General features: G+C 46.4%; 1 protein-coding gene across 2 annotated transcripts in view; it reads right to left on the bottom strand.

Annotated features, from left to right (window-relative positions):
* EXTL3 (exostosin like glycosyltransferase 3) overlaps window positions 1–18158 on the bottom strand; it is a 140916-nt gene extending 122758 nt beyond the window's left edge. For both annotated transcript variants that reach the window (XM_063422980.1, XM_063422999.1), the window contains exon 1: window positions 18071–18158. The gene's annotated coding sequence lies outside the window, so the exon portion shown is untranslated. The remainder of the gene's footprint in view (window positions 1–18070) is intronic.
* Between the last annotated feature and the right edge of the window lie 1299 nt (window positions 18159–19457).

Raw genomic sequence — 19457 nt, 5'->3', positions numbered from 1 at the left:
TAAAGTTGCTCGACACTTTCCTGGCAAGGAGAAGCCTTTTACTCCTATCAGCTTCCAAACCTGTTTTCCCAAAGGAACGGACTCAATGCACAGTGCCAGTCCTGTCAGAGACTTGGAAACTCCATGGTGACCTTGAATTGAAGCTGACAGGGCAGAGGACTAAAAACACTGATCCTGCTGTAGGGAAATGTGCAGATGCAAAGCCACCTAAAAAACAGCTCCATTTTAGATCTTGGCCTTCTGTTCAACCTTTAGGAAGAAGTTCTTCCCCGTGAGGGTGGTGAGGCCCTGGAACAGAATTCCCAGAGAAGCTGTTGCTGCCCCATCCTTGGAAGTTTCCAAGGCCAGGTTGGAGATGGAGCATGGGGACAGTGAAAGGTCCCTGCCCATGGCACTGGAGGAGCTTTTGTGTCCCTTCCAACCCAAACCATTGTGAGATTCTGCTCACAGAATGACTTCTTCAGACACCTCTGTGTCATTTCAGGCTGGGAACCTCCCTTATATTTATTACCTTTCAAGTTACTCTACTCTTGGCAGCTGCAGCTGAACGCAGTGAATGCCATCACACCTTTCTGTCCTCTCTACATAAATGGTTCCCACTTTCCTTCCTTTTCCTTATCCACACCACATTCTCTCTTCCTCCTGAGCCTGTCTTGAGTCCCGGTGCCTCCAATCTGCTCTAAATTCCACTGAGTCATTGCAAGCAGGTATAAAAGAGTTTCAGAGCCAGCTAAGGCACATTTCCATGGCACACTTCCATGGCCTGAAATAAACCTCAGAAAAACATGGAACGACGATGGCGGGGAGGACCCTGAGCTTCCAACTTTCCCCTGCTGCAATCCTTTTGGTACATCTTTTTTAATCTTTCTCCTCCCTTCCACAGGAGACGGTACCAAGGTCGGATTTTACAAGTTCCAGGGAATGTTTTCAGACCGCACTCTTAACCTCAGACACTCCTGTTGGATTCCATAGGATTCAGCCACATTTTAGCCCCAGGGTGCTGTAGGTGCTAAATAGATTATCTACATCTCTCAGCCACTATGGAACAACTACACAGCAAAGCTCAGTTTTTAATCCTGCTGAGACTCCGACTGCTTTTGGCCACCAGGTATCCCACAGCTTCACAAGAGGAAATGTTAATCTGGAATGCTGGCCAAACTCCAGTTTAGGTAATTATATTCTGACAATTTACATTTTCCCTGCAGTTTTTTAATGCATATGGAATTTTTTTTTTTTCCTTCCCTTACTTTATGACATAAAAGCAGCGGCCTGGTCGTGCTCCTGCTGTTGGAGCAGCTGCCAGGCTTTGCAGCTTAAGTAGCTGCATTTCAGTGGTAGGTAAAGGCATCTCAGCACAGTTAAATAAAGCCCTTTGAAGACCCCACGGGCACGAGGAGTATTGTAACAATACACCCCACTGCTGGCAAGGGCTGGAACGTGAAATGAAACACCCAGGAGCAGGAAAGGAAAGAGTCAGCACAGGAATGGACACACAGAGCCTTCCCTCCCAAATCCTAATTTTGCTTTGGACCTGGTGCAGCCCCAGCTGGCATCCAAAGAGCAAACACAATGAACTGTCAGCACCCTGCACAGAGGAACCCGTTCCTGATAGCAAAAGAAAATAAGCTTATAAAAGTAGTGGAAGCTTTTGGCAAGATGCTGGAGGACACTGCCTGGTGCTTAAATGGGATGAGAAAAAGAAATGCCTGTTCCCTTTGTAATGAGGGCAAAGTTACTGGTTTTATTTTACCTGGCTTTGTAAAAGAAAAATCATTGGGCGAGAGATGGAGTAGAAGCTTTTGTTTGGGGTGGAATATTATGGCTCACGCTCTGAGTGTGTCGAATTGCACTGCCACATGCTTGATTAGGGATAAACATTCTAGATAAATTAATTAAATGACTGTATTGTCACAGAATCACATAGTAGTATGCATTGGAAGGGACCTTAAAAATCATCCTGTTCCAACCCCATTACCACAATCCTTTGTTTATAAAACCATTCATAACCACTCTGAGTTCTTTTCTTCACAAGAAGCTTTCTAAAAGTCTCATTTTCCTATTTCAGCAACAATTACTTAAGTTCTGAGAGATGAAGACAGTGGTGACAAATAAACCATGAGATACTGGATGGATACAGACACACGTAGCTTTCCCTTCTTCCCAGATCACTGTCAACCAAAGGCTGTTATCTGTACTAGGTGAGTCTGTCTCACAAGTAGTTTGTTGATCAAAATATGTTTTTCCCCACCCCCAAAATGACCAAAAATTAATTTCAGTGTGATGGGTCACTCCTGGCTGTGGTGGGAGAGGGTAAAAGTAGAGCAGGTTTCCCTCCCCTTGCTCTGTAACAGCTCAGGGTAATTCTACACCAATCCTGCATCAAAAGAAATGATCTAAAACATCTCTGAGTAGAACTTATCTACAGAAATAGTTTTTAAAATCCCACTGAGAAACTTCCATATTGCAATACTCCTGGAAATTCCATGGACTCCTAAAAAAGATGGAATCTGAGGCAGGAAGCAGCAGCCCAGCCTGGTGACAGCCAAGCAAAACTCTGACTCTGGGTCTTGGCAATGGCTGAGCAATGGCACAAAATAGCAGCGCTGCCTCTGTCCTCAAGGCTCCTTCCCCTTCCAAGCCCTGCTGCACTAAGGAATCAGCTGCATTTCTGGAAAATTCCCTTGAATTCCTGGAGTATTACAGCTAACCATGCTTCCCCTTCATCTCAGCACTGCTGCTTTGAAGTTTTCCAGAGATACCCAAGGAAGAAGACACATCCAAATACCTAGACTAGCCCCAGACTCCACCCTGGAACAGATGGCGGGGTTCTAAATACAGACACATCTGGTAACCACTGGTATGAAAAAGCTGGCAGGCTTGTTCTGCTCTAATAAATATTCCATCATTTGAACTATATTTAAACAAAAGTTAGAAACAAACAATCATTTTGCTTGTCTAACATAATCCCCAAACACCTACATATTGTAACTGTGGCATAGCTCGGGCATGACACTCTTGTCTACCAAAAGCAGTTGTTGGGTTTGTTTTTTTTTAATTAAGCACTCAGCACTCTCTAAACTTAAATTAAAGGTGACTGCAAACCAAGCAGTTGAGTAAAGTACAAAAGCAGCATTTTCAGCATGTGCTGAGGAGACTCAAGGCCGTGATGCTCCAGCACTTCAGCTCACCCTCGAGTCCGCAGTTTGAGGGGCCTTGACAGATTGCTGAGAGTGCTTGAAACAACTGGGGGAGTGCAGACTCTGCTCACACAGACCTGTGTGTTCAAGCCAGCTGTTCCATTCCTCCCTCGTCCAGCTCCCATAATGTAAACCAGGGATAATTCTTCCTTGTCAGGAAGACAATCTGTTAGAAATTATCATCATCCTGTAGTAAAGGCAGCTGGGAAACGTGTCTGCAGGTGGCTGGGGAAAACGCCCACCTTCAAAGCCCCTCATCAAAGTCAGACCTTGAGTTTGCACACTGCCCATGGTCACCCCAAATCCACGCCCAAAACTCCATTTAAATAATCTTCTGGAACATTGTTCCATGGTTCTTTCTGTGAGCTGAGTGAATCATCTGTGTTTGCTAAAAATCCAAAGCGATAGCAGGCATGAAAGGATCGTGCTGGATTAGAGTCACTTTGGGAAAAGGCTGTAAAAGGCTGTCTGCTGGGACTGTGCCAGAGGACCGCTGGAGACCCCACCGTCGGGTTTGGATGTGTGCAGAGAGCTTTTAAAAATGGCTAGAGAGAAACAGAAATGCTCCGAGGAACTGGCTGATAAGGGAGTCTGAAATTCCAGATATAGAAGGAAGAACAAATACCAACAGTGGGGCCCTTGAAGTAAGAGCCAAACGGGCACTGAGCAAACCAGAGGTGATTCTGCAGGAGACTTTTGGCAAATAGTGAGAATGCTGTAATAAAAACCACTTGTGATCACTCAATTCAAGTCTATTTTCCACAAATTGACTCACTTTAAGCTAAATAAAAGCAGGTCTGCGAGGTTTTCAGTTTCAAAAAGTTGAAGTAATTAAGCGAACTAGTTTGAGAGGCTGAATGGCTGAAAGGCTCTGATGAGAGGACCTTGAAGCCAAAAAAAGAAAAACCATCTGCCATTTGCATCCTGAATAGAGAAGGTGAATGAGAAGCACACGTGGGAAGCAGGGAGAACACACTGGAGATTGGAGATAGCCTGGGTCAAGCCCCCAGGCTGAACAGAGATGCTGCTGCTGAGTGAAGAGAGCAGAGGGGTGAAGGCAGGGTGAGCTCTGACATCCCACAGCCACTCAGAAAGTGCATCTGAAGCTCTCCTCTAACCACAGACATCCCCTACTTCCAGTCCCTCTGGAATCATGGAGACCACCAGGCAGAATATTCCTGAGAATGGGGAAGACTCCGCTTTCAACAGCAGACAAGGCTGGAGAACCGAGGCTGAATCAAAACATGAAAAGCAAGGAAATCCTGAGCACAAAGTGCTCATGAAATCAAAGTTACACTGTGCTAAAATAGTCTGGCACCCCATCTTTGATAACCACAGCCTTCTGACAAAAAGGCACTCGGTCTTATTTATTGGGATTTCAGTAAAGCAACCAGAAATCTGGGGACTCTTTGTACATGGGGAAAACGGGGATCAATAACGAGAACACCGGGATCGATAATAAACACTCGTGCTCCTTAAGTGCTGCAGGTTTTTTAAAAAGCACCTTACAATGATAAATAACTGTAAGTAATTGTCAGCATTTTGAGCACAATCTGTTTCAAGGCCTAACTTTACTATACAAAAGGCTTTAAATTTTAAAAGATAAATATCTAAGTAGCACAAGCCTGCTGCCAAAACCGACCACTAAAATAAGGAAGCAGGTGGCAGCTGCTGCTTTTTCCCAGCTCAGAAGAGACTTCCTCCTTTCCACAGTTCACCCAATTCAGTTATTAGTGCATTGGAAACAGCAAAACCCACTCCAAGCTGAATCTGAATGAAAATATTTCTTAAAATGTAAACCTTCCATGGTTTTTTTTCATACCTGCAGGAGTCTTAAGTGTACTTGCCAAAGCGCAGAACCGGAAATCCAGAGTCTGATCCCTTAATACTGAAGCCAACCACATTGCATAATCCCATTAATACATTTATCAGGCTCCATCTTCACAGCAATCAGGTTTTTAGCCCTTTACACAATTCCCATTAGAAGGCTCTTCAAGCACCTCTCTTGGTTTGAAGCTATTCTGCTTTTTTCCAGCGCCTTTTGTTCTTGTGCCAGAATTGTCATTTAACTTAAAGAACTCTTCTCCCTCTCTGCTATTTACACCAGTGTATTTATAGAGAAGGAATCTAATTTTTCTCTGCCTTTTTTTGTCACCACCTCACCATCCTTTTATCGTTTTGGGAGCCAGATTCCCTGTTCTCCAGATCATTTCCAGCAGATGCCCTCTGCTGCACCTTTTCCAGCTGGAATCAATCTTTCTCCTATGGACAAGGAATGCAGAAAGCATTTTAAACAGTGCCTCACTAAAACCTGTTGCAGTGGCATTTGCATTTCCTTGTCACCAGTGGGAATAATTCAGTTGACAAATGTGATCCCAGAATCTACCTTTATCATCAGGACATCAGAATTATCCTATGGTTGATTAACACATCCTAATTCTCACACAGAACCCCCAGCTTTCTATCAGTTTGCATTACAAGAACTCATATTTGCTTACAGACAAATGGTCCTAAACTCAGTCATTCTTCTCCTGGGATCTCCTGTTTTCCCTCTTTGATGACACCTCCAAATCCCATTAATTTCAGCTCTATCATTAATCAATACCTTGATTCACACCAGGCTTGAGACCGGTCCGTGAGGAGCACTATTGCTAACTCGCCTGCCAATCCTTCTTCAACCACACTGCCTTTAATACAGGATTTATTGAGCAAAAACACGAGCAAAATACTTCAATTCTGATTTATTTAAACTCTCTTCCTTTGCATTTCTTGGGTTTTTTGTTGGTTTTTTTTTTTTTTTTTTCTTTAATGAAAGGCTGATTTTTGCTGGTGGAGAACAACAAAGACACGCTTCTCCATAAATCAGGCCTTTGCCTGAACTGCAAAGCTGTCCTATTTTTACAGTTGGGCATCTGTAAAAATTAATGAACTATGCAAGTCAACATATTTGATGTTTAAAATGGTAAATGGAGTTTCTTAATGACTAGTCTGACTTTTTCATTGTACTTTGGGTTTATGTCACAAATTTAAAAAACAACGAAAAAGACGTCAAACTTGTAGTTAAAAAAAACTAAGCTAAATGTGCTGAATACATAGTTTAAATTAAAACAAACTGGTTTACTGTACAAAGAAATTCTGCAACCTATAAATAGAACAAACTTCTACCTATTCAGCATGTCTTCAGGTTCCCAGAACTTGAAACAAAATTAATTTCTATTCTCATGCAAAGGAAGAGCTGATGCACAAGTAAAATGAAAACTGGCAAAAACCACTTCACTAAACATTTTCTTTAACCCACCTGTCAAGGAGAGGACACTCACACAACCCAAACACAACCACTGTCCTTCTCCCATCCCTTTTTTCCCTCTCTATAAATCCATGGAACTGGAATTGGAGAAACACGTGTGCTGACACCATCACAGGAGTCTGAAATCCCAGCAGCCACAGGCAAGGAAGCTTTTCTTGGTGCAAGTGCAGCCAAACAGAGCTCAGGGAGAGGGGCAAACCAGAGAGTGAACAGGGGAATCGCTCCAGCTGCTGTGGGGAGGGTTTGATCCAGCTCTGCTACAGATCAGGAGCTGTCCCTGCAGGCATTGCCTCAGTATCAGCCTTACAAAGTCTCTTCAGCTTCCTCATCCCAGAGGAGAGCAGAGAAAGTGATAACATTGTCCAAATCTTCATCCACCAGTCCTGAAGCACTCCGAGATCCTCCAACACGTGGCAATGCTTTTGTTTAGTCAATACCAGTACTGGGTCCCACAAGTGCAAGAGCAAACAACCATTTGCCCTTCCAATTACAGCAAAGTTCCACTAAAACCACTGTGTATGTCAAGATTTAAATTCAATCAAGTTTAAAGATGAAGAAAAATCCTCCCTTTCCCCCACTACCAGTGACAGAACAATACCAGGCTCTGCCCTTTTTTTTCCTTTGTAATTAAAAGTAGACTGAACTTCAGGAGCGTTATTGCACTTGAAGCAGTAGAATAAAGTGCACCATAAAAAGATGCCACTGGGATCGGTTGAAGCCAAGAAAATTGCAAACATTTTGAAGGAACGAAGCCAAAAACACAGAACCAGATTTCAGCTTGGCTGTGGCAGGAGGCCAGGGGAAGCACTGGGGGAGTGTGGAGAGGGAAGGCTCCCTGCTGCAGCCCCTGGATCAGGGGTGATGGGCCAGGTAATGGGGTGGCACAGCTGGGGGAGACCAGGGAAGCAAAGCCCACTGCAGCCTGCTGGGCTCAGCTGAGAAACATCCTCATCATATTAAGCCGTGGCATTAATAAACATCGAGCTGTAATCCACCACTTGCTGTCTTCAAAGAGCTCTAAACCCAGTGACTAATTCTCACAACCACCTCCTTAGGTGCAGGAGCTGTTTATAAAGATGAGAACAAAGGCAAAGCTGTGAAGTCATTGGCTCCTAAAAAGCTATTTTTTAAACCAGAGGAGCACAAGGCTCCCAGTGACACAGCCCCCTCAGCAGGTGGAATTTCCCTCGTGTTTCTTCGACAGCAGGACACATCCACAAGCTAAACCACTTGTCCCCAAACCTGAAACTTCACATATAAAGTTACTTCACTAATGTGTGTGAGACTGATTTTATATCTTCTCCATGCAGGCTGGGAGCAGCAGAGCAGCAAAGGAAGTGAAATGGCTGAAGTGATGCTACGATGGAGATGGTCAGGAAATTTTGGCCACTAAACTTGCATTTCAGCTGATATGCTTTAACCAAGAAAAAAAAGCCTCCACACTAAAAGGTTGGTAAATCACAATTCCTAGATTCTCTTCTTCATCTCAGTTTTTCCACCAGCAAATGAAATCACCTTAAAATTTACAAGAAAGCTTTGAAACAGATTCAGGTTTATGACAAACTCCTGGGAGAAAAGATGCACAGAGCATCTCTGTTACCAATGCTCAGCTCAGCGGAGATCTCCAGAGGAGACCAGAACTAAAAAATACCTGAACAAAATGCCAGAAACAAGAATAAGTTACTAAAGGGAAAATAAACCAAACACACTTGTGTTTCTAAGCACCTCAACAACGTTATCAATAAACCCAGATGCAGCCTTTCCACAAAAGCTGCAGCGACAATCGATTCAAATGGATGGCACTTCTGTAATGCCCCTATTTGACTCTCTCGAGCTGAAGCAGATAAAAATTCAAAGATTGGACTTCCTTGGTATTTTTATGTTAATCTGCACAGCTTTAGGGAAATTGTTGCAACTCAACTCCAATTCACTCCGTGCAGTCAGAGCCATTCAAGTACCTACCAGCAATTTTCATACCCCTCGAAGTCTATCTCATAAACTGTCATCAACCCAGTGCATTATCTGTTCTGAAAAAAATCTGTCAGGAGCACCAGGCAGGCTCTCCCTCGGTTCAGATAAGCAGAGCAGACCTGACTCATCTTCTTTTTTTTTTTTTTTTTTCCCTTTTATCCTGATTTGTATTGTCTCCTTTAAAATTTATTTTCCTGTATAGCACAAGATCAGGCTACATATATGTATAATGTGTTTGCAAGGGACAGCGAGAGAAAGGAAGTGTTTTTAATCTCCACCTATCCCTCTTTCTAACAGTTCCTTTTGCTTCATCTTTTTGGAGGTATTTTAGCATTAAATTCAAATGAATTCTCCCTTTTTCTTGCTTTTGTTGAAAGAAAACAACAGGAGATGTGAGAAACCCAGGTAGGAGGAAATGCTTCCCTGCTCTGGAGCGCTTGGACTCGCTCAAACCTTTTGCTGTGTTTCTGCAGAAAGCAGATGAGCAGCTACACCTCACTCGGGGCTACTTTTTCCCAAACTGCCACTGCATTTAAACTGAAAACCAGTTTTATTGCAAATAGAATTGGGCATCCACAGGCCTGAGGTCTGCCAGGGCAGCAAAGGGCCCCGCTCTGGATCCCATGGAGCAGCTGGAAGATCTCCCTCCCTCCTGGGGACTGGTTTCCACTCAGGCAGCTGGAGCTCCACCCCACCCCGGGGCTCTGTGAGCACCTGGGCTGCCCCTCATGCCTCACTGCCTGTTTTTCATGAGCTTACACAACCTTCATTACCCTTCAGCCCAGTGTCTCTTTGTCAGGCTTGCCTGGAACAGGCTGGCAGGTCCAGAAGTTGTTGTGGTGGCACAAACATCCGGGGTGGTTGGGTGAGATTGGGGCTCGTTTTGTAAGAAAACAACAAAATGTTGGTTATTGTGTCACAGATCTGAGCAGAGATCCCAAGCAGTGAAACAACCTCAAGATTTAGGTGTAACCATGCAGAAAAATCAGTATTTGGATGAACTTGGGAAGAGCCAAATGTCTAAAATACCACACTGATAAAGAAACCCCCCAGCCCAGCCAGCACCAGAATGACACTGCCAAGGTCCCAGGGCAGATGGAGCAGCCAGAAACCCCTCACAGGAGTCAGAAATTGCACCACACTCCCAAACTGCTTCACCAACAAGCTGGGGGTTGCACCAAGGAGCAGAGATGGACAGAAAGGTCCATCCCTTTACTCCAGGAAACTGCACAAAGTTTCACTTCAGTCCTGTTCTTCCATGAGTCCACCTGAGATTCTCCAGGGTTGCTTCAGGTTGTGGTTGTCAGGCGCAGGTCAGTGGCAACCCAGGTGGAGCAAAAGCTCCAACTCATCAATGCTTTTAATTCTTTAAGCCTCTCTTTGCACTGCCATTGTGTTTATGTTTCCCTTTTAACAAGGCCTTCAAGGCAACCTGAAACACGAAAGAGCAAGGAGCAGGAAAAGTCCTCAGGTGGCCAAAGATTCATTAAAACAGACAGAATCATTCCCTTTATCCTCTCTCCAGCCCCCACTTAATTGAGTAGCCTGATAAATTGATGGATTACAGTGAAATGATCTTGCTGTGATGCCTCTTGCTGATGAATGAAGAATGTCCTGCCAGAGTCTTCTGGTTTCAGGTGATGGATTCAAGCCCAGGCTGCAAAACAATTCCTCGTGACTGACAAGCTCAGCTATCTGCACTCTTAATCTTGATAATATTTGATTGAATAAATCCAAGGTCATCATTTCCCAGGTGGATAAATTGTTCGAAATATCACCAGCCCTCCAATTACTTCAAACTGCATTAAGAAAAAAAGGTTTAAGAATATTCACCTAAGAGCTGCTGAGATTTCAGCCTCGTGGCTGGGAAATACCTACAACCCAAAACAAAACTTTGCTGGAGCATGAACGAGCCACTGTGGAGTTCCATTTGTCATCTCACGGCCCACAGCCCTTTTCCTGCAGCCCTCAAACCTCAGGGACACGGACCCCTGGGGAGGAACATTGCTCATGTTCAGTCACAGCCCAGCAGATTCTTTCTTTTTTTGTGTGAAAGTTTGATGGGAAGCAGCTTGACTGAACTGGAGTGATTTCAAGACGTGGGAAGCTGGGAAAGGGTAATTATTAATTGGCATCATTTTCTTTCAGCACATACAAACACTTTCTAATAGGGGGAAACCTTAAAACTCCCATACTTGAGCTTTAGTGAACACTTTGGGGATGCAACCTGATTTTTCCTTCCCGTTTTCTTCTTCTTTAAGAGGCAAAAATGGGAGCAAAAACTTCTGTGCACCTTGGCTGCACAGAACTTTCACACAGATCTCTGCACAGCATCAGCTGGATCGAAAGATGGTGTGTCATTTGTGAAATATTCCAGTCCTTTATTGTGCAAGCTCCTAATTATTAATGTCTGGGCTCTCTATTTCTGCAGTGAGATTTATGATGTACCTCAAGGTGGTGGATTTGAACTAATTTTCCCTCAAATCTGTAGATGGGAAGCCACAAGTGCTTTTTATGCCCTCAGTCTCTGTAGTCTCTGGTGCAGAAAACCCCCAAGGAATGAAGAAGCCCCTCAAAAGAGGAATCTGAGGTGAAAATTGTCCTTCTTTGCCTTCACAACCACCACCACCACAGTGGCATGAATGTCTTTTGTCACTGAGCTGGCTGTGTCCTGTCACTCAGCTGGGCATGGAAAAGTCCTGCAAGGGACAAGCAGAGAACTTCTGGGCATAAAGGGTTTCAATTCTTCGTGTGGTTCCCACAGCAAACTGAAAGGGAGTGATTTTAAGCCTGGAAATTAAGATGGTTTTGGAGGTAAAAGCATGGTTCAAGAGTCGAATGAAGTTAAATCTGTATTTTCTGCAAGGATACACTGGAAAAACATGTACAATGAGCAACCAGCACCTGGACTGGTGGCACACACTGCTCTTACTGGTCTACCAAGGCTTAACACAAACAGCTTGTGCTCCAGAAAACACTCATATTTATATATTCATACACATATAAATGTACATATAGACATGCTGATCAAGTCACATGTAATGCAAACAGATAATAAACCCACAACATCTTTTGGCTCCAGGATGTGGGATTTAAAATAAAATTAAAATTAAAAAATAACATTCTGCACGTGCTACAGCAGAATTTGCATTAAAATAAGCTGTGCTGGTCCCAGTGAGTTATAGGTGCTTGCAAGAGGCAGGATAATGGGATTTCACTGCGTTCCTTCCCTCAGAGGTAACTGCACTCTTATCAGGAGATGCAGGATATGAGGCTCTGACACGGCTCTGATTCATGCTCTGGAATAAAGCAGATTTTTGATGGCATCTGCATTGCTGACTCAATTGCGTATCTTCACTGCTGATCTTGTTGGTGCTGGGAAAAGGGATTGGGAGGGAGAAGTGCTCCTGTTGCCTGCGTGTCACGGCTTTGCTGTTTGCCTTAGGGCCTCACTGGTAAAAATAGGTAAATAAAGAAAATAAATGTGTTCCTGCCTCCGTCCCACATCCACCAAGGCAAGGCTTTCGGCTGGTTTTCTCCACCCAAACTTGGCAAAGCAACTTCAAGGAAAAAAGGGAATTTCAACTGCTCTGCTTTCGGAATATAATTGAAATTAAAAGAAAATAAACCTTGACTCGTCTTCTCCCTGCAATTAGTCGCAGCCAGTCTCAGAAAAAGGTGGAAGACAAACATTTTCTTGTTGAGGCTCATTCTACCTCCAAGTGGTTGTTTCCAAAGTCTGGATTTATTAATTTTTTTAAGTTTCAGCTCTGACACATTTAATTTTCTTCCTTCTGGAAAATAAACAAGAGCAGCAGCCCAGCAGGTAATGAAACAGATTCTTCTCCAACTCTGAGAGTAGAAAGTTGAGACCAAGAAGATAAATGAACACTTTGGAGGATGCTAATCACACATCATGGTGGTGATTTCCAGCAGCTTCTGCCTGGTCTGCCTGGTGCTCTGGCAACCCCTGGTGAACATTCACAGCCCCACGTGCCAGACCCAGCACGGATTGCTGCTCCTGTTCTCTTCTTACCCTGCCTTCACCACCAGAGCTGTGTTGGATGTGGCTCCTCAGTCTCTTCTCACAGACAGGGCTGTGACACCTTCTGTGCTCAAAAGTGGGTGATTTAGCAAGTGAAAAGACCTCCAGCTGCATTTTATGGAATCATACAAACATGTAGTGGCGTGTGTTGGAAGGGAATTTAAAAGTTCATCTCATTCCAACCCCCTGCCAAGGACAGAGACACCTTTCACTAGGCCAGGTTGCTCCAAGCCCCTCCAATGTCGTCTTGTGTGGAGGTTCATCCCCATGGCATGATCCAGGTTGGGTTATCCATGTTGGGCAAGGATAATATGGGAGAGGACTCTCCATGCCTTGTGTCCCTCTTGATATTTCCCTCACCAAGGGTGCAAACAGGACCTCAGGGGGGTCAGGCTGAAGGTTCTCTGCTGTCGTGGTGGAGACACTGTGCAAGAGCCAGAGCCTTCCCCTTGCACCTCCTCCCATCCTGGCTCATAGAGCCCACACACAACATCCACACCAGCTCTGGAGACCTTTGGGATGATCCAGGATGAGACATTCCCCACGGGCTGCTGAGGAGGCCAGACCAGGCCAGCCCCAACTCCCACGCTCCCACTGGCCTGTGGCAATGGCCCCACCAAACCCGAACCCTGAAAGAGGCAGAGGATTTACAGCAAAGGAGAGCAGGCCCGGGGTTACAGCCTCGATGCCCAGTGCCAGGGCTAAGCCTCCTTTCCAGGGAAGTCGTGTCTCGTCAAGCCTTGGCTGAGCACTGGCCCAGGCTGGGGCTTGCCCAGCTTCCCAGGGCGGCCTGGCTGGTGACTAATTACCCCTGACTAATTATCACCTCTTCCCTCCATCATGGCACTTGTGCTGGCACCCACTCATGTGGCACAAAGCCCCTTGTGTTCCCTTCCCTCGGTGACCCCACTGCTCCACCAAACGTGGTCAGAACTGGTCCAGAGCCGTCAGGGATGGACAGCAAGGAACCTCCAGTTAAACCTCCAGGTTTTTGGGAGCTACCTCCAACCACAACCACCACCAGCTGTGCCTGTCTCCAGGTGTGCCAAGCAGCCAACCTGTCCCCCCTGCACTCCTGTTTGGAGGTCTGCTGAATTTTCCCCATCCCAGTTCATCTCTACTGTTTAATTAATCACAAACAAATTCAGGGGAGGGTGGTTGGGACAGCACACAGCCATTAAATAAAATATAAACACCTCATCCATACTTAACAGCAGGTTTGATCTACACTGTTTTCCTTTCCTTTTTTCAAGGTGATTTGCAATTTCTTTGGTCGCATTTTGGGAAGGGGAGGGCTGACTTACTGCGTAATCTCATTTTTGATCTATTATTAAATGCCTGCTTTCTTTTTTTTTTTTTTTTTTTCTTTTTTTCTTTTTTTGCCCTTTCTGTAGGAAGCCAGAAGCCCCAGCAGGAATTACAGCCAGAGAGGAAGGTGAACTGTGAAATGAAAGCTGTGAGAGAAAGAATTGTTTGAGCTTTTGTTTGAAATTTTCAATTTTCTGATTTTTGGTCTGGAAAAAATCTCAGATTGGCAAACCAAGGCCAGAGCCAGGACTCAATAGAAGTCTGGGACAGGACCACAGCACAAGGGCAGTGGCACTCAAGGCAGCCAGGAAGGTTGGATTTTTTACCATTTTGATACCATCTGAAGGTGGATCCATTCCTAAGGCCACACTGGAGATGCATCAGGGCTGATGAATGATTTTCATCTCCCTTTTTGCTTCATTCCAGCCCCTCTACATCACTGACAGTGATTCCCCCTTCTGCTGTGTCTCAGGAATGAGGAGTTTCTCCTCCTTTGGCACCAGGACTCGCTCCTACCTCCCAGCCAGATGAGTCGAAAGCGAGCCTGGCTTTGCTGCCAGCTCCTGCTGAGAGCTGGATGCTCTCCTCGCCACGCCAGCCACTCGGCTGGCCAGCAAATTGTCCCTTGTGGGAGCCACATGGCCAAAATGTGTCCCCCAGCTCCCCAGTGGAGCCTCTGCTCTGGTATCTGGAGCTGACACAGGCTCATACAGAGATCATCCACTGGCAGCCCCAGAGAAGGGCAGCTGCTCGTTAGCATTTCCTATTAATTGAATTAATTCGTTTAACAATTTCCTGTTAATTTCCTATCATAATAATTGCACTATTAACTAATAGGAACAAAGCCATCATTTAACCACAAGGAATGTGACTTAGTGACAGTCACAGCCACCAAAGCTTGTTTTTTGGGGAAAATAATAGGTTTTTAAGTGGCTTTGTTTTTAAAGAGTCGCCCACGCAAGCAGCTGAGGGTTTTGCAGCTGAACTGGACAAGTTCAGACTCATTCTGAGGGAAAAAGCATCCCTGGGCCACATTCCATAGGAAACTCTGGTTTTTCCAAGGGAATACAGAAAGAGTAGGGACATGACACACATCCCGCAGCTCCGTGTCCTTCTGCAAGTGGACATCCCAGTACCTCCTCCCTGGAAAATCCAGGGGATGTTTGGGGAAAAAGATCCTAAAAATGGCACATCTGGGAAGAGCCATCGCTGGCTGGGAGCAGTCGGCAGATGTGAACATCCTCCGGTGCCCAACACTCCTCGTGCATTTGAGGGACCACCAGGACCTCTCCTGGTCCTGCTACAAGAACCATAAAACTTCTGCCTGACCACTTCCAGGCAGCTGCTTCCAGGAGCCACCAGAGACCAAGGATAGATGTAACAAAAACAAATGCTAGCATGGGCCTGGAAGTCCTTTCCTCATTCCCAAGGAACACAGAAACAGAAGAAATGAGGCAAGCAGTTGTGAACTTTCAATTCCAACTCACCCAAGAGTCACAAAATCCTTTTTTGGGATCCCCAGAGACCAAATCACAGCTGCCACAAAAAGTGATGTCGGTGACATGGGAGCAGATGTTCCCTCACCTTCATATTTTTGCTGGATATGACTGATTCAAGTTTCTGGGCACAAAACCAGTTGGAAAAAGATCTCTTTTCCCAGAGATGTATGTCTGCTAAAAACTCCAGAGCTGGATGTCACTGTGACATGAGGGATGTATGTGCCACCTCCTTTCTCCACCTCCAGCCTGAATCCCATCCTGCCTTCCCTTAAACTCAGGAGAAAGGAGCCAAATCGAAGCAACTGTCTGCATTTGGCTTTATCTGCTACAAAATGTCAAACTCTTCACCAGGAATTGCAACATTTCCATCCTGCCTCCCTCCAAAGCAGGAAGACTGGCACAAAGAAGCCAAAAAATAAAGCATCACCTACACCAGCCACAAATGGACTGAAGCTGGAGGACCCTCTTGGACAGCAAAGGGGAAAAAACCCACCTGAGTTTCTCCACATTCCCTTGTGTCACCTCTATTTGCTTCCCATGCATCCATTTATACAAAAATGTGAGTGCACGTGTGGCATGCTGGAAATATGACTAATGGATGGAACCTGTGCAACGTGTCAAAATCCTCCCTCTCTCCTCAAGTAACAGCATCTCACACGGCACTTGAGATGTTAGCACCTACGTTTAATCTATTTTCTTATAAGAGGATGGAGTGCATTTAATGCATTTAATGAATTACAGTGATTTTACGTCTCACCAGTGGATTCTTCACAGCAGAGAAGCCACAGATTCCCCCAGGCCATTGCTATGGGATCAACAGGCTTGCATCCCCTCTTATTTATTTATTTTGGAAGAGCACAGCAGGGTACAACACATCATTTGATTTTTTTGTTGTTGTTGTTTGTTTGTTTTCCCAGCTAATACCTCATTTTTCCTTACTCTTTGATGGCACTGGACTGCATCTCCTCGTCACTCCTGCACACACACAGCGCCCATCCTGCATTGCTGGGACTGCACAGGCTCTTCCAGCAGGGAGAACGCTCTTGCCCAAGGTTCCTCTGGGTTTTCTGTGACCATTTATGTGGTCACAATGGTCACATACGTGGTCACATATGTGCCAGCACCTCCACCCCTGCAATCCCCTCAGTTCCTGCTTTGGACAGGCACTGGGACACCTGGCCAGGTGGGAAATGGGGACAGGCAGAGAAACACTTGAGCACCTTTTGCTTTTAGCAGGGATAAAAGTATCCGTGTTTTCCCTCCTTTGCACACCCTTTCCCTGCCGAGCTGAGCGGAGCCGACCCATCCCTGGGCAGAGCAGAGAGCTCCGGGATGCACGGCCCTGCCCGGTCAGCCATGCTCACACCTTCCACGCCTGCAGCCCCTCGGGCTGGAGCAGAAACCCTGCAAAGCCCCTTCCTGCAAAGCCCCTTCCTGCAAAGCCCCTTCCTGCAAAGCCCCTTCCTGCAGCAGCCGAGGCGAGAAACACCCAGGAGGGAGGCAGAGGACCGAGCAGCCTCCGCGGGAGCGAGGTTTGCACCAAGGAGCAGAAGTTTCTCTGCTCGGCCACATTTGAAGGTGAAGGTTTAGGGAACCCAGACTGCCCAGAGCAGAGCGGAACACAAAGAAACCCAGCCCCAGCATGATGAAATACAAGTTTATTTGCTTTAGCTCGGGTCCAACTTCCCTCCCTGGCTCCGGAAAAATTTCTTTAGTGCTGCTCTGGCTGGGGGCTTTCATGCAAACCAGGTTTTTAACCAACTCAAAACACAACTCGAGAGAGAATGAGAGTCCTGAGCACCCCGAGATCCATGACACGGAGGGAGAGCTGAGCAAAGAACGGTACCAGAGCATCCTGACTTCTCCAAGTCCTTCTGCTCTGCCCACACTCTCCTGGTTCATATCCCAGACACGGAGCTGACGCGGCCGTAGCTGAACAGTGAGAGGTACCACGACACCGGCGCTGCCCAGATGCCTCTTTAAGGGCAGCCCAAACCATTCCTCTGCTCTGCTCGCCTCCCCTCTGACCATTCCCGGCTCCCCTCCCTGCAGGGATTTCTCCTTGTTCCACACAAACCCTTCCAAAGCCTCCGATTTTCCTTGCATCCCCCATGGCCCGATTTACCAAACTCGAACGCAACTTTCACCGGGGGCAGAGCAGCCCCCGCCCGCTGGTTCATCGCAGCCGTCACATTAAACCCAATTTATGTTGCACCATCCCGGCGCAGCGGGAGAGGAGCCGCTGCCGCCCCAGGGCCACCGGCATGAGTTTCCCCCAACTTTGGGGACCTGGATAAAAACCCTCTCCCCCCTCCAAGAAGGCAGCTGCCGGCTCAGCCAGGGTTCATCCCGTTGGAAAAAAACCCAGTCCCCAAACACCCCCAGCCCCGGGGACATGAGCAGCCTCCCGGGACATTTCCAGCCCGGGATAGGGAGGGGAAAGGAGGAGGAGGATGGGTCCCCTCCAAGAGGGACCCATCCCGGGAGGGGCTGGTGCTGCTCCCCGGCTGCGTCCGGGGCGCCCCTCCTGTGGCGCTGGGAGTGATTATAAAGCAGAACAAAATAAAGAAATAAAATATTAAAATAAATGAAGAGGGGGGGAATTAAAAGCTAAACCAATACACTAAAAATTAAAAAAAAAAAAAAAAAACAGAAAATAAACCAAATAAAATAACATACCATAAACCGAAATGAAATTAAATAACACCCTGCCTCCCGAAGCGTCCCGGGGAGCGGCGCTTACCTGGCGGAGGGGCCGCGCTGCCCCGCGGAGCTCCGCGCTGTCCCTGCGGCCGCAGCCCGGCGTGCGGAGCCCGCGGAGCCCCCGGCCCCACTCGCTGCATTCTGGGAAGCGGTGCCCAAAAATGGGGGCGCGGTGCCCTCTGGTGGCACCTCCCGCGCGTGGGGTCCCCTCGGCTGGGAAGGGATGGGGCGACCCTGGGACCCACATGGGGGTTGAGGGGTTTAATAGGATGTGTGTATGAATGTAGGTCGCTATTTGTCTATGTATGTATACGTGATGTTTTATATTCATATATATTCATATATATTTATAAATATATTGACATATCCATACACATTCATATATATATATATACACATTCATATACATATTCATATATGTCTGTATATGTGTATGTATGTAATTTTATGGGTACCTGGTATGCATATATTTCATGTGTATATGTATATATGTATTTTTATATATATTTGTGTATGTATAAAAACTTAGAATCCCAGAATGTTTTGCTTTAGAAAGGACCTTAAATATGACATAATTCTACCCCCATGCCATGGGCAGGGACACCTTCCACTATCCCAGGTTGCTCCAAGCCTTTTCCAAACTGGCCTTGGCCAGGGATCCAGGGGCAGCCACAGCTTCTCTGGGAATTCTTTTCCAGGGCCTCCCCACTCTCCCAGGCAGGAATTCCTTCCCAATATCCCATCTATCCCTGCCCTCTGGCAGTGGGAAGCCATTCCCTGTGTCCTGTCCCTCCATCCCTTGTCCCAAGTCCCTCTCCAGCTCTCCTGGAGCCCCTTTGGACACTGGAAGAGGCTCTAAGATCTTTCCAGAGCCTTCTTTTCTCTTGTGCCCATTCCCAGGCAGAACCCAAAAAGTGCCTTAAAACACCTCTGAAAAATAAATTGAAGCACTGGTTTGGAGAGGAAGGGGCAGATGTTGGGGCACGTCGGCTCTTGGGGTGAAACTCGTGGCTGGAGGTGCAATGTTCAGAGCATTCCCCTGGTGAGAACTTGCAGGACACACACACAGAGTGGTCTGTAGTTACAGAAATGCATGGATTGATGGACTGGAAATGCATGGATTGATGGACTGGAAATGTATGGAGTGGTGGACTGGGTGTACCCGTGGGTGTTGCAGGAGGATGTGGGGCCAGGGCAGGTTTGGGGACTCTGAGTCACAGCCCCAGTCTTGACTCTTTCTGCCCTGCTTTCCCCCACAGGCATCTCCTCTCCTCTGTGTGCCCAGGCTGCTTGGAAAATGTAATTAATGCATCTCAGGTGGGTAATTAATTCATCTCGGGTGGATAATTAATGCAGCTCCGTAGCAGAATCACCTAAATATTAACGAGGTTTTGTGGCTTGACCTCCCCGGGTCAGCACTGCAGGAA

The sequence above is a fragment of the Prinia subflava genome, chromosome 2 (genome assembly GCF_021018805.1).
Source record: "Prinia subflava isolate CZ2003 ecotype Zambia chromosome 2, Cam_Psub_1.2, whole genome shotgun sequence".
Classification (NCBI taxonomy): domain Eukaryota; kingdom Metazoa; phylum Chordata; class Aves; order Passeriformes; family Cisticolidae; genus Prinia; species Prinia subflava.
Note: the sequence above shows the minus strand (reverse complement) of the source record. Positions and strands in the feature narration are given on the sequence as shown.